The following is a 14,661-nucleotide window of genomic DNA, read 5'->3' on the forward strand; positions in this document are numbered from 1 at the left end:
CCGCAGTGCCTGAGCCCAAGTGTATCACTGTTATCGACGCTGCTCGGAATAAGCCAAAAATACTAGCTCAAGAATATTCACTGCATTCTTAGTGCCAAAAAGGAAACTATACCCCCTCTCTCTCTCTCTCTCTCTCTCTCTCTCTCTGTATATATATATATATATATATATATATATATATATATATATATATATATACAATCTTTGGAATTTCTGAAAGGTGGTGGAGTGACTATTGTTGCGTGGTTAGTAGGAATGCTGAATGTGTGTTGTGTGAGTGGTATGGAGCCGATTGACTGGGCAAGTGCGTGTGTGGTTCCGTTGTATAAAGGTAAGGGTGATAAGTATGAATGTACTAGCTTTAGGGGTATGAGTCTGTTGAGTGTTATAGGTAAGGTGTATGGCAGAGTGTTGATTAAAAGAGTTAGAGAGGGTTCAGAGGGAGTGACTGGTGATGAGCAGTGATATTTAGGAGAGGGAGGAGATGCGTGGATCAGGTGTTTGCTGTGAGACAGGTGTGTGAAAAGTATTTGGCGTTAGGTAACGATGCGTTTTGGATGTTCGTGGATTTTGACAAAGCGTATGATAGAATTGATTGGGAGGCTTTGTGGACTATTTTGAGACTGTATGGGCTAGATGGTTGGTTGGTAATAGGAGTGAAAAGTTTTTTATGTAAATAGTAGAGCGTGTGTAAGAGTGGGAAATACAGTGAGTGATTGGTTTCCCGTGAGACTGGGGCTGCGGCAGGGATGTGTTATCTCACATAGCCCGGGGAATTTCCAAGTGCTGCTCACCCATATATATGAGGCATGACCCATCCTGGGTAAAAACAATGAATTACGAAGGAGGTGGCAATCATTTATGTAGTGACAGTGAGTGGATGTGTGGGGGTGTGGGTGGAGGGTGGCAGAGGTGTGGGGGTGTGGGTGGAGGGTGGTAGAGGTGTGGGGGTATGGGTGGAAGGTGGAAGGCGTCTAGGGGTATGGGTGGAAAGGTGGTAAAGCTGTGGGAGTATGGGTGGGGTATGGTATAGGTATGGGGGCATGGATGGAGGGTGGTAGAGGTGTGAGGGTGTGAGTGGAGGGTGGTAGTGGTGTGGAAGTATAGGTGGAAGGTGGTAGACATCTGGGAGTATGGGTGGAAGGTGGTAGACATCTGGGAGTATGGGTGGAGGGTGGTAGAGGTGTGGGAGTATGGGTGTTTTTTTTTTTTTTATGTGTTCGACTCTGGGCATAGGCTTCACAGCCTGCTCCCAAGGCCCGGTAGTCCTCCTACATATCATACACCTCTACATGTGGAGGGTAGTAGAGGTTTGGGGATTAAGGTGTGTGTGTCAGCGTTGTGTCCATCAAACAATCGTCTTGTTATGTGTTCTACTGGTTACTTACGAATGGAGATGGAAATGGCTGTTATGACTCGGGGTATATTTAAGTATTGTGCAAATATAGGCTGAGTAGGTAGTGCCATAAATTTTAGTATGATGATTTTTTTTTTTTTAATGCTCTAGGAACAGTATTACCTCTTCAAATTCAACTCGGTCAAGTTCTTCCTGGATTTTCAAGCCAAGCCATTAGGATTAAATCGTACACAAATATATATTCATTCATGCACCTCCATTAATTCACTAAAATTACGTCCAGTGTGTAGATGTGTTATGTACTGTATATGGGAACATCTATATGTGAGAAGAGTACATGTATAATGTATATGCAGGTTTTTGGAGAATACCCATAACCTAAAAGAGAATCGCATCAGCATATACTCTTCCCTCCCTCCTTCCCCACTCATATAGCAGAACTCCGTATAGTAAAAATCTTCCCTTCTTATTTCTACATATTAAAGAATGTATCTGTGTTGTTGCAAATGCTGAATACGTTATTTATACATTTATTGACTTCATTTTTTTACATTAATCTAAACGTTAGAGGGGAGATGACTCAAAAGTCCTTGGTTTTGGCAATTTTGTGGCTAGACTTCAATTATATACAGTATATTTACTCTGCGACAGTTCCCCAGGGATATTTACCACATCTGAACACCAGTCTGGCGTTTTGGCGATTTTTATGTCAGCAACTTCCTTGAAAGCAGTGATAAGAAACAGGGAAGTGAGCATGGAAGTGAAAAAGTTATTACATGACAGTATTGTGATACCAACTCTAAAGTACAGAAGTGAAGCTTGGACGTTGCTGGAGGGACACAAGTCAAGAGCGAGAGCAGTGGAAATGAGTTATTTGAGAGGAGCCTGTGGAGTCACATGGAGAGACAGATTGACGAATAAGGATGTGAAGAAGCGTTGTGGTGTGGATGTGGATGTGATGGGAAGCGTTAGGAGAAACTGAGGTGGTGGTTTGGCCATGTGGAGAGGATGGAGAGTGAGAGACTGACGAGGAGAGTGTATGTAAGTGAGGTTGAGGGGGAGAGAAGAAGGGGAAGGCCAAGGATGAGATGGAAGGATGGAGTGGAGAGGCATATGAGAGAGGGGGAGCAGGGCAGTGAAATGGCGGGGGACAGGGTGACGTGGAGGCGATTTGTTTGTGGCCATCCCGTATGGGGTTAAAGCGTCTAGAAATAGACAGATAGACAGAGCTTTCTAACACCTTTTGTGAGCAAGTTTAATAACCTCTTTGTTACTGGTTTGGAAAATAGTTGTACCGGACAAACATTAATTATGCAGTGTAGGAGTTAACAACTCGATCTGAACTTCATGACAGTTTAATTACAAATGATCGATTTTTTTTTTTTAATGTTTCCTGAAGGAAAAATGGAAAAGTCGGCGATATTGCTATTTCTATGGCAGTAAACTGAATCAATTAGAAGAAACATCACCTGATCTAAAAATATGTAACTTGAACAGAACACAGCAGCATTTAACATAATACAGTGTTAGTAAAACAAAAGCTTATTATTAGCAGAGGTAGAAGTGGCCAAGGAAATAACCTTAAGACACACGGTAGCATTCACTCATCACCTGGATGACAAATTTATTTATACAATCTAGCTAAGCGGTTTCATTATATTTAAAAAGGATTTTCTGTAGTGACGGGGCTATATCTAATATCTTCAGTTGAAAAACCTCTTCTACGTTGACTAGAGACCGTAGAGATAAATGGTCATAAGACAGTATTATAAAAAGGACACCTGGATGTAATAATTTTAATCCCAACTCTAACATCACAAATTATATTTTTCCCTACGAAGTGTTGGTGCCGTACATCACTTACATTTTAGGTTCAGTTCAATTACACTATGGTGCAAGCATCAAAGCTTTCATTATAGCTTTAAATAGTGTTTCTGCCTTACAAAGCGTCTATAATGATGTTGTTTGGATGGTGTTATTATAATATAATTGGATTCAGGTTGGACTCTCAGGGGAAAATTGACTGGCTTGGAGGTAGGCGAGCTGCTGGGGGTTTATTGTTACCGGTGTCCTGCGATTTTACTTAGACTGTGTTTATTGTACTAGTAACGGGTTGAATGAAGGCTATACCGATCCCGATCGTCTCTCCCATGCAGAATATCATCGACCAAAGGAAACAAGAAAAAGTTTTCGAAGAGCGAGGCAAATACATTGAACTCTGATCCAATATTATTCTCATCACCAGCCTTACTGAAGGAAATAGCAGTCACTGATAATAATTAAAAAATAATCAGACGCCGTTACTTTACTCAGTTCCTTTTAGACACACCAACACCCACACTCGAACTCACACTCAAATCCACACCCACACTCACACCCACATTCACACCCAGATCCACATTTACCCTGTTCGTGCACTTTCCTTCATAAAAGCTCATAACTGTAATCCCATTTTATCCCTCTTATGCTTTGCCCTCCCCCTCTCCCTGCCCAGATTGTCTTCAGTGCCAGCCTTTATTACATTAACCTCCACTGTATTCTTACCACGCCACACACTTCCTTTAATTACACTTCTTTTCATTAACGCCTGATGTATTTTACCTACAGCACACAAACTTCCTGCACTGTTTTCTTAATGTGACACTTAATTTGTCACTCCTACCCATCTCCGTAAATGTAGCTGCAAACTTTTAAATTCTCTCTCTCTCTCTCTTTGAAGCTATACTTTTATTGTTTCATACGTATGTTATCATATGGTTAGCTATCAGAAGGAAATGAAATGGGTGAAGGGGACAGGGGGGGGGGGCTGCTTTGCTACTTTATTCTTAAACCTCTGTATTATGAGCGAGCGAGCGATGTTCACTCTCATTTAAGTTTGGAAAATGAGCGACGCTGCCACATATCTCCGAGGTCAATTGCTATTTGGCACTCGGAGAAATTGGAACCAATCAGCGTATGCAGTGAGTGTGGGGGTGTAGGGGGGGAGGGTTAGTCAGCTATCCCCGCACACGTAAAGAAACCTAATTTAACGGGTAACTTGCTCCTTTTGTGGGCAGATATAGTAGGTTAGGTTAGTGACTAGTCACTAACGTAACCTAACTTAACTTAACCCAACCTAACCTAACCTAACCTACTGTATCTGCCCACAGGAGGAGCAAGATACCCGTTAAACAAGTTTTCTTTACTTGTGCGGGGATAGCTGACAAGAATCCCCCCAACACCCCCGCACTCACTGCGTGCGCTGATTGGTTCTAATTTCTCCGAGTGCCGAATAGCAATAGACATCGGGAATGTGCGACCCGGCCAGACCCGACCGACACGCTAAGCAGAAGCTAATAAATTCACTCCTATGTGAAGTAGAGTTGAAATTCTTCCAGCCTGTGATAAGTCATTCAATAAATTTTGTTATCAACTAAAAACTCACCCATAAAGGCGTAGGAACCCAGAGGAATCTAGAGTTGTCTAAGGGCCAAATACTTTCCCATTTAGCACTTTCAGGCATGAGGTGACCATTTTTATTTTCCTCAGTATCTCAAAAATGTATTTGTTGGATGTCAGTATCAATACCCAGGTGCAGTAGTATATGTTGACGACTATATACTGGAACATTTGCAAAGCAATCGATTCAGTAGCTTTTGCTGAACAGGAGAGCAAAAATTGAAATAACAGATGGCGCTAGTGCTAGGAATTTTTTTTTTTCTGTGCCAAAAGAAGCCTGCAGCCAAGATACTTCCCTCCTGAAAATTTCTGGTCTCTATCTCGAAAAGTCTTGAAATGCCAGCCTTCTAGATCTCCCCCCCTCCCCCCTCCAAAAAAAAAAAAATCTGCAATATCAATAAGAACTCCACAGAACGCGGAGTTTTCATTAATAATAATAATAATAATAATAACTAGAAAGCCGAAATTGCTGAAGCAATGTCCAAAAAATCCATATTTCAGATCAAAATCTTTTTATCACTGTAGACCTAATATTAAGGGATTTTTGTAGAGTCAGAAGTTTTTACGGATTTTGACCTGTGACCTTGAGATCAAGGTCAAGGTAATTCATACAATGCAACTCATGTTCACTCATGACGCACTACATTTCCACCGAGTCTGGTCAAAATCGGCCAAATACCTTCCGATTTAGCACTTTCATGCATGAGGCAGCCATTTTGATTCTTCGCAATATCTAAAAAAATATTTGTTAGATCTCAACATCAGTACGCAGGTGCACTAGCATATTTTGACGACTACATACAGGAACATCTGCAAAGCAATTGATTCAGTGGTTTTTGCTGCACAGGAGAGCAAAATTGAAAAAAAGAACATAAAGGGAGATAGTGCGGCGTTAGTGAAAGGGAAAAAAAAAAATTGTGCTGAAGGAAGCCTGCAACCAAAGTACATCACTACTGAAAATCTCTCAGTACCTCAAGCACCATGATGGCCAAGCAGACTCTCTCTCTCTCTCTCTCTCTCTCTCTCTCTCCTGCGAGTCATCGGAGCAGAAGGCAGAGCCTGGTGGGATTCTAAAGGGTTGCTTACGGCACAGGGGGAGACAACATGGACAGATAGATAGACCTGTGGAAAGACAGACGCAATATAGACAACAAAGATTATAGAATATTGGATAGATAGATAAACATGTTGACTGCGACAAGGTAGACGGAACAATGATAGAGATGGATGAATGACAGATGAACGTTATGGATCTCATACACAAACATATGAATAAATTGAAAGACAGACAGGTATATATCCATGGACAGATAGGTAGATTTATATACACAGATTGATGTATACAGGCAAATTGACCATGAACAGCTGTGAACAGCTGGATGTATAGACAGATGGATGTACAGGTAAAGGGATAGGCAAACAGTCAGATAGATTTAGTCATACGATAATAGAATACTGATAAACGAAATACAAAATTGGTATAATTATCATCAGACAGACACATACAACGTGGCCAGTGTATCAAAATCAGACATATATTCTTGGATCAATTTTGAGTAACATGCGGTATGCCAACTTGGGGCCAGTACCGAGCTACAGTTGGCTACAAATGACCTCGTGTTAGAAAATGATTTGCAATTGCTCGTAACTTCATAACGATTAAGAACTGGACCCACGATGACAGAGCAGCAGATGCTACAATAAGAACCATACATAACCTCTGATATTATTATGGGCAAATAAAACTACCAATATAGCTAGGTGTATAGACAGACGGATGTACAGACGGATGATCCCAGACACACAAAGAGGGGAAGAAAGGGTAAACAGAAAACAAGGAGAGAAACGGCAAACAGAAAAAGGGGAGACAAAGGATAAACAGACAAAAAGGAGAGAAACGGCAAACAGAAAAAAGGGAGAGAAAGGAAAAACAAATGGAAAGGAGAGAAAGGATATACAGAAAAACTGAAGAGAAAGGGTCAACAGGAAAAGGCAGAAAAACAACCAAAAAAGCAGAATTAGGGGTAGAGGAAGGAAAAATGATACCGAGACAAAACTAAGAAAATTAAATCCGATACATACAACAAGAATGAGACACGCACACAGAAACAAACAGACACCTGGCTAAACAGATAAAAAGATAGGTAGGTATATAGATTACAACTGCCGGCTAGCTACCTTCTAATATGAGCTAGGAATTCTAAAGATAGTCTAACTAAACATTCGTGTTTTACCGGTCCTGATGGGCAATCGGTCTGTAAGGCTAAGGAAAGCTACGTTGTCATTAGAGGTGCGACCCGCCCCCACCCAATACTTCAAGCACCGATATATTGAAGGTGTGAAAGCATTTACAGTGCATGGTGGGAAGAGAATGTGGAAATTACGTTCGATGGGCTGTGCCTTTAGGGAGACACTGTGTATATGTTGTAGAGGGAACTCTGAAACAGACTGAAAATAACTAAGAACACATGAAAGGACATGCTATTGCACTCTCCGTAATATCTGCCCACGAGTAGGATACTGAGAGATAATATAATGATAAACTAGTAATGAGAGAGAGAGAGAGAGAGAGAGAGAGAGAGAGAGAGAGAGAGAGAGAGAGAGAGAGAGAGAGAGAGAGAGAGAGAGAGAGAGAGATGACTGATAAGAAATTAAGGAAGGGAAAAGGAAAGGACTATAAGGAAGATACAAAATAATAATCAAAATAGACATTACCTTTCATCTGCATAATCTATGTGTGTGTGTGTGTGTGTGTGTGTGTGTGTGTGTGTGTTCGGAAGATGCAATAAGTTAAACCTGGACAGGCTATGATATGGGATGAGAGGGAAAAATAGAAAGGGAGTGTAGGACAAGGGGATGGGAAATGATAAAAGGCGAAAGGAAAAGAAAGCTGGACAGTGGACGAAAGCGAAGAAAGCAAGTAAGTGAAGACCACTGGAGGGAAAGGAAGAAGGAAGAGTGGAGAGTAAAGAGGGAAGGAAAGGTGAGAGGAGATGACGGGAGAGTATGTTTGGAATGAAGAGGAAAGGGAATGGGATATCTGGATAAATAATTGTGAATACAATACTGAAGAAAGGCGAGGGAAGTACAGAGGAGAAAGATGAAAGAAGAAAAGGATGGGAGGGGAAGGAACGTGTGGAAAGGAAGGCAAAAAAATAATAAATCTTGTGAAGGGAAAGACAGAGAATAGAATAATGGAAAAAAAGTGGGGACGAGAGGGAAGGGAGGAGAAGGCGGGAGAGGAATAAGAGAAAGCCAGTAGAGAAAATGAAAGTAAAATTATAAGGAGACAGAATACTGTGAATGTGGAAGAGGTGAAAGGAAGGTTAGCGGAAAGGAGAGGGGAGGTGAAAAGGAAACGGGGTAAAAGCAGAAAGGTAATTAATGAGGTAAGAAGCTGAAAAGGAAACATAGAGAAATGAAGAAAATGAATATGTTATACAAGAGTGGAGGAGAAAATAGCGAGGGGAGATACGGTGGTAGGAAGAAGGATGAGGGAAGGATAAGGAAAGAGCGGAAAATATTCAGCAAGAAGTGATGAAGACGTGTAAAAAGGGCTACGTGTACTGTATAGAAAAGGGGGACTGAAGATGTACTGAAAAGATGAGTGTATAGAAGCGAGAGTGGGTGTGTAAAGAAGTAGGTGGGGAAAGGGCGATAAGGTCTTGTGTGTAGAACGAAAGGTGGGTTTATTGAATGGGGGATGGACGTGCAGAAAGGAGGTTGATGTGCAGAAATGAGGTCGGGTGTGTAGAACAGTATGTCGTTGTGCAGAAAGGGGGCTGGGTGTATAGAAAGGAGTGGGTGTGAAGAGAAGTGGGTGGGTTGTCGGAGATAAGGTCGTGTGTGTAGAACGAAAGGTGGGTTTATAGGAAGGAGGATGAGCGTGCAGAAAGAGGGTCGGTGTACAGAAAGGGGGCTGAGTGTGTAGAATATAGTGTGGGTGTATTAAAAGGAAGATGGAGAACATGGACGAGCAGAAAGGAAGATGGAGAACATGGACGAGCAGAAAGGAAGATGGAGAACATGGACGAGCAGAAAGGAAGATGGAGAACATGGACGAGCAGAAAGGAAGATGGAGAACATGGACGAGCAGAAAGGAAGATGGAGAACATAGACAGACAGAAAAGAAGGTGGATGTGTAGGGATGTGTAGAAAGGAGGGCGGGAGACAGGAAGGATATTGTGGGTGAGGAATCGAGTAAAGGAAGCAAGTATCATACCCATTTACTATAAGGGATCTTCCTAAAATGAATATCATCGTCTGGGGTTGGAACAGCAAAGTAAGTGACGTAAATGTACAGAAAGATTTAAAGAAGTAACTTTCTAACTCTATGATGAAGAGAGATCCGAACGATAATGAAGTCGACGATGCTGACTATGATATTGAAGTGTGGCTCAGTACACGCAATCATCTGGTCCTTTCTTTAGCTCCCCGTTAGTTCTGTTGTTATAGGCCAGTTCCGAGGTTCTATAAATAGCTACCTCTTGCATCCACCCTTGTGTGTTCTGTGTCCAAGAACTGAAATATCCCTCCAGTGTTTGTACAGGGTGATTGGTGAGGCTGAGAGGTGGAGGAAAGTGAGGGGTGTAATGTGAGTAATGATGTGGGTATGTGGTGATGGTTGTGGAAGTGGTGAAGGTTGTCAGTGGGTGTGGGTGACGATGAGAATGATGGTAGGTGTGAGTGGTGATTATGATGATGAAGATGAGGTGGTAAACATGAGAGGTACTGGTAACGTCGGTGATGAAGGTCATGGTGAGTGTGGGTGGTGATGCTGGTGTTGGTGGATTTTGGTAATGATTGTGGTGATGGGTGTGGGTCTTGAAGGTGGTGATTGTGGGTGTGGGTACTGATGGTCGGTGTGGTGGGTGTGGGTGTTAAAGGTGGTGATGGTGGGGTGGGTGATGATGGTGGGTGTGGGTGGTGATGGTGTGCGTTAGTAGTGATGGTGGATGTTAGTGGTAATGGTGTCTGACGGTGGTGATGTTGGGTTACTCTGGTGATAGTGGGTGGTGTTGTGATGGTGGGTGGAGTGGTAATGGTGGGCGTGGGTGGTGATGCTGGTGTTGGTGGATTTTGGTAATGATTGTGGTGATGGGTGTGGGTCTTGAAGGTGGTGATTGTGGGTGTGGGTACTGATGGTCGGTGTGGTGGGTGTGGGTGTTAAAGGTGGTGATGGTGGGGTGGGTGATGATGGTGGGTGTGGGTGGTGATGGTGTGCGTTAGTAGTGATGGTGGATGTTAGTGGTAATGGTGTCTGACAGTGGTGATGTTGGGTTACTCTGGTGATAGTGGGTGATGTTGGGTTACTCTGGTGATAGTGGGTGGTGTTGTGATGGTGGGTGGAGTGGTAATGGTGGGCGTGGGTGGTGATGCTGGTGTTGGTGGATTTTGGTAATGATTGTGGTGATGGGTGTGAGTCTTGAAGGTGGTGATTGTGGGTGTGGGTACTGATGGTCGGTGTGGTGGGTGTGGGTGTTAATGGTGGTGATGGTGGGGTGGGTGATGATGGTGGGTGTGGGTTGTGATGGTGGGTGTTAGTAGTGATGATGGATGTTAATGGTGATGGTGTGTGACGGTGGTGATGTTGGGCTACTCTGGTGATGGTGGGTGGTGTTGTGATGGTGGGTGGATTGGTAATGGTGGGCGTGGGTGGTGATGCTGGTGTTGGTGGGTGTTATTAGTGGTTGTGGTGATGGGTGTGGCTCTTGGAGGTGGTGGCGGTGGGTGTGAGTACTGGTGGTGGATATGGTGGGTGTTGAAAGTGGTGATGGTGGGATGGGTGATGATGGTAGGTGTGGGTGGTGATGGTGGGTGTGAGAAGTGATGGTGGGTGGGAGTGGTGATGGTGGGTTGGAGTGGTGATGGTGGGTGTGGGTAGTGATGGTAGGTGTGAGTAGCGCTGGTGGGTGACTGTGGTGATGATGGATGACGGTGGTGGTGGCGGGTGAAGTGATAATGGTGGGTGTGGGTGGTGATGCTGGTGCTGGTGGGTGTTGACAGAGGTTGTGGTAATGTGCGTCGACCCTGAAGATGGTGATAGTGGCTGTGGGTAATGATGGTGGGTGTAGGTACCGATGGTGGGTATAGGTACCGATGGTGGTTGTGGTCAGTGTGGGTGCTGGTGGTGGTGATGACGCATGCGCGCGAGCGCAAACACACACACACACACACACACACACACACACACACACATATATATATATATATATATATATATATATACACACACATACACATCCTCCTCGTAATTAGAAGATAAAATGAATCAGGTATGAGATAGATAATGGGAGAAAGAACAACTGCAAAAAGGCATGAATGAACTGAACAAATGATGTATGAAGATATACATGTGAAGACTGTAAACAGTGTTACGGAACAGAGAAAGATAACGTACACTTTAAGTGAGAATGCTAAAAATCACTACTGTCCCGTAAAGTTCCAGGTTCAAAACAAAAGAGTTAGGTAAAATTACAAGTTAAAGTTTAATGCTCAAACTAACAACAAAACATTCAGGACTCATAAGGATAATGTAATGGCAAAAACAGGTTAAATATATGGTTAACTGCAATAGCCTCTATTAACACGAAATTAGCAAGAGTAAATTTATCTAAGTCAGCCCTGATAAAATGAGATACCAGATAATACTCAGTGAATGCCAGATAAATTATTACAGATACAAACTATTATCAAAAATGAGTGACACAACCCAACATCAATCAAAAACCTCACTAGGCCTAAGAATTAACCTTATGCTACACAGTACAAGAAAAAATGCAACAACAGTTATACTCAAATTACACACAGCTGCTAGATGGTTGGAGATTTCTTGAGCACTCACAATAATAATGTCTGTACAGGGGAGGACAGAGATGTGAACAAAATGAGGAGCAGATCTAAGTGGCAATGATGCAGAGACTGAGCTCATTATATAGGGGCCAGCAGAGCTTGATACAACTTGTAAGAGGGACGCGCAAATGAAGCCATGGGGACAAAGAGATGAAAATCCCGCACTGAAACAACAGAAATGACGACTTACTCTACTATAACGGTAGAAGGGGGGAACTGAGGCAGAACACGCTCGTGATCAAACATGCAGCATACTGTGCGTTAAAATTACACAAAGGATGATGAAATCATAGGCTATGTAACACCTCCCCACAAAGAAAAAGAAATTTACAAAGGAAATTTCTTATTACTCTAAAACAATCTGTATATGGCATTACTGAACATGCAAAAGCCTTTCCTAATGTTACAAAACATGAGATCTCCCTAGCACGTTCAGTCATAGGTACTTGCCAGTATCCCTTTAACAAATCAAACTTACTTATGTACCTAGCCTTTCCGATCTTGTCTATGCAATCTTCCACACGAGGGAGAGGGTAAGTGTCTGTTTTGGTTATCTGATTAACACGTCTGTAGTCGATGCAAAGCCTCTGTGACCCACCTGGCTTAGGGACCAGAGTGACAGGAGAACTCCACTCGCTCTGACAGGGCTCAATCATCTTGTGGTCCAACAGGAAGCCAAGCTCCTTCTGGATGAGAGGAACTTTCACTGGGTTCACACGGTAAGGAGGCAATTTAATTGGCTTTGCGTCTCCAACATCGACATCATGCATCAACACAGTGGTTCTTCCTGGAGTGGCACGGAACACTTGCGGGTACTCCTGCAGTAATGCCGAAAACTCCTGCCTTTCCTTGGGTGGTAGATGAGAAAGCTTAGTCTGGAGATCATTCATGATATCAGGATTCTTCCCCAAACTATCACTCAGGCCTATACTGCATGGGAGAGCTTCACTTGCAGACTCGGGTGGAACAGCTACAGTGCAGACTGGATTATTTTCGTCCCGCCTGTGATATAACTTTAGCATGTTGATGTGACATAGTTGCTTGCACTTTCTACGATCTGGTGTGGCGATGACATAGTTGACATCACTGAGTTTCTTCTCCACGAAATAAGGACCACTAAACTTGGCTTGAAGAGGTTGCCCATGAACTGGTAGCAGAATCAAAACCTGATCTCCTGGCTGAAAGTGGCGTAACCTGGACTTCTTATCATACCAAGTCTTCATCTTCTCCTGAGCAGCTCCTAAATTCTCTCTCGCCAGCTGTAAAGCAGTGGACAGCCGTTCCTTGAAATTCATCACATACTCCAGCAGGTTGACGTCATCTTCCTCCGACAGCCAGCATTCCTTGAGTAGCTTAAGGGGTCCTCTTACTTCATGGCCAAACAGTAGTTCAAAAGGTGAGAAGCCCAGTGATTCATTTGGAGATTCTCTTGCAGCAAACACAACGAATGGAAGACCTTTATCCCAGTCTTTCTGATGTTCCAAACAGTATTTCTTGAGCATCGATTTGAGTGTTTGATGATATCTCTCCAACGCTCCTTGGGTCTGGGGATGGTAAGCTGAAGACGTGATCTGGGTGATGCCCAACTCTTTCAGAGACTGCTTGAAAACGTTTGACATGAAATTACTTCCCCGGTCTGACTGTACCTCCTTGGGCAGACCAAACTTTGTGAAGAACCCTAGCATTTCCTTAACCACGTTCTTTGCTGAGATGTTTCTAAGAGGAATGGCTTCAGGATAACGAGTAGCCATATCAATCATGGTCAACACATAAGAAAATCCTGAAGAAGTCTTAGGAAGAGGGCCCACAATATCCATCAACACACGGGTGAAAGGCGCCTCAAATGGAGGAATGGGAACTAGAGGTGCAACCTTTTCGGTCTGATTACACTTTCCCACAACTTGACGGATGCGACAAGACTTACAATACCAGGAAACATCCCTGAAGATACCTGGCCAGTAGAAGTGTTTCAAAATGCGTGCCACAGTCTTCCTCACTCCAAGGTGTCCTGCCAAACTGGAATCATGAGCCACTCGAATGATATCCTGCCTACAAACACGAGGGATGACAACTTGATGTACAACCTCCCATTCACAGTCGGCTGATGCTGTTGGGGGTCTCCACTTCCTCATAAGTACTCCTGACTTTACATAATAACAAGTAGAAGCACCGGCTGACTCTTCTTCACTGTAAGCAGAGTTAGCTAGACCTTTCAACTCAGGGTCAGCAACCTGCAACTCAACCAACTCTTGACGAGACAAATTATCAACACTACGGGGTACTGCCTCATCTGGTGAGTGGTCCAAATTAGCAAGAAAAGTGTCAGCTAGGATAACATCATCATCATCATTATCCTCTAAATCACCAGTAACTTTAGACTTAGCCCTAGTGACAGCACATGCAGGGAACACATCAGGGACATCACAATCCCGGGACACAGCCACTGGCTCACTAGACAACTGAGGAGCTGGACACACTTGACTTCCACCAATATCATTTCCAAGTAAGAAAGTTACACCTGACATTGGGAGTGTCTCAACCAACCCAACCATAACAGAACCATTAACAAAACCAGACTCTAAATTCACTCTGCACAGAGGAACAGAGAAGTAATTATTCCCTACACCTTGTAAGATTACAGTTTCATCAGAGGAATTAAAATTAGAGCCTAGAACACTGGTCAGCATAAGGGATTGGCAAGCACCTGTATCACGATATATTTGAACTGATTTCCTGTCATTACTGTCCAGAGGACTGACAAAACCATCAGACAGGAAATTAGCACATGAACTCTTGAGAGTGTCACCCACGTTACTGCTCAAAAGAGGAGCTCCATCATGAGAATTTAAGTTACCCCTCAAAGCAGGTTCAGTTAACTCAGTTAAAGAATTCTGGGAACTCTCAAGAGTGGACACTAGACCAATTGACTGAATATTTAAAGACTCCTTTTTGTTCACATCACGCTGTCTCCTGAAACATCTCTCCGTAGTATGACCAAGCTTACTACAATAAGT

This window comes from Coenobita brevimanus, chromosome 71, assembly GCF_032717465.1.
Source record: "Coenobita brevimanus isolate Jiangsu-jjx chromosome 71, ASM3271746v2, whole genome shotgun sequence".
NCBI classification, from domain to species: domain Eukaryota; kingdom Metazoa; phylum Arthropoda; class Malacostraca; order Decapoda; family Coenobitidae; genus Coenobita; species Coenobita brevimanus.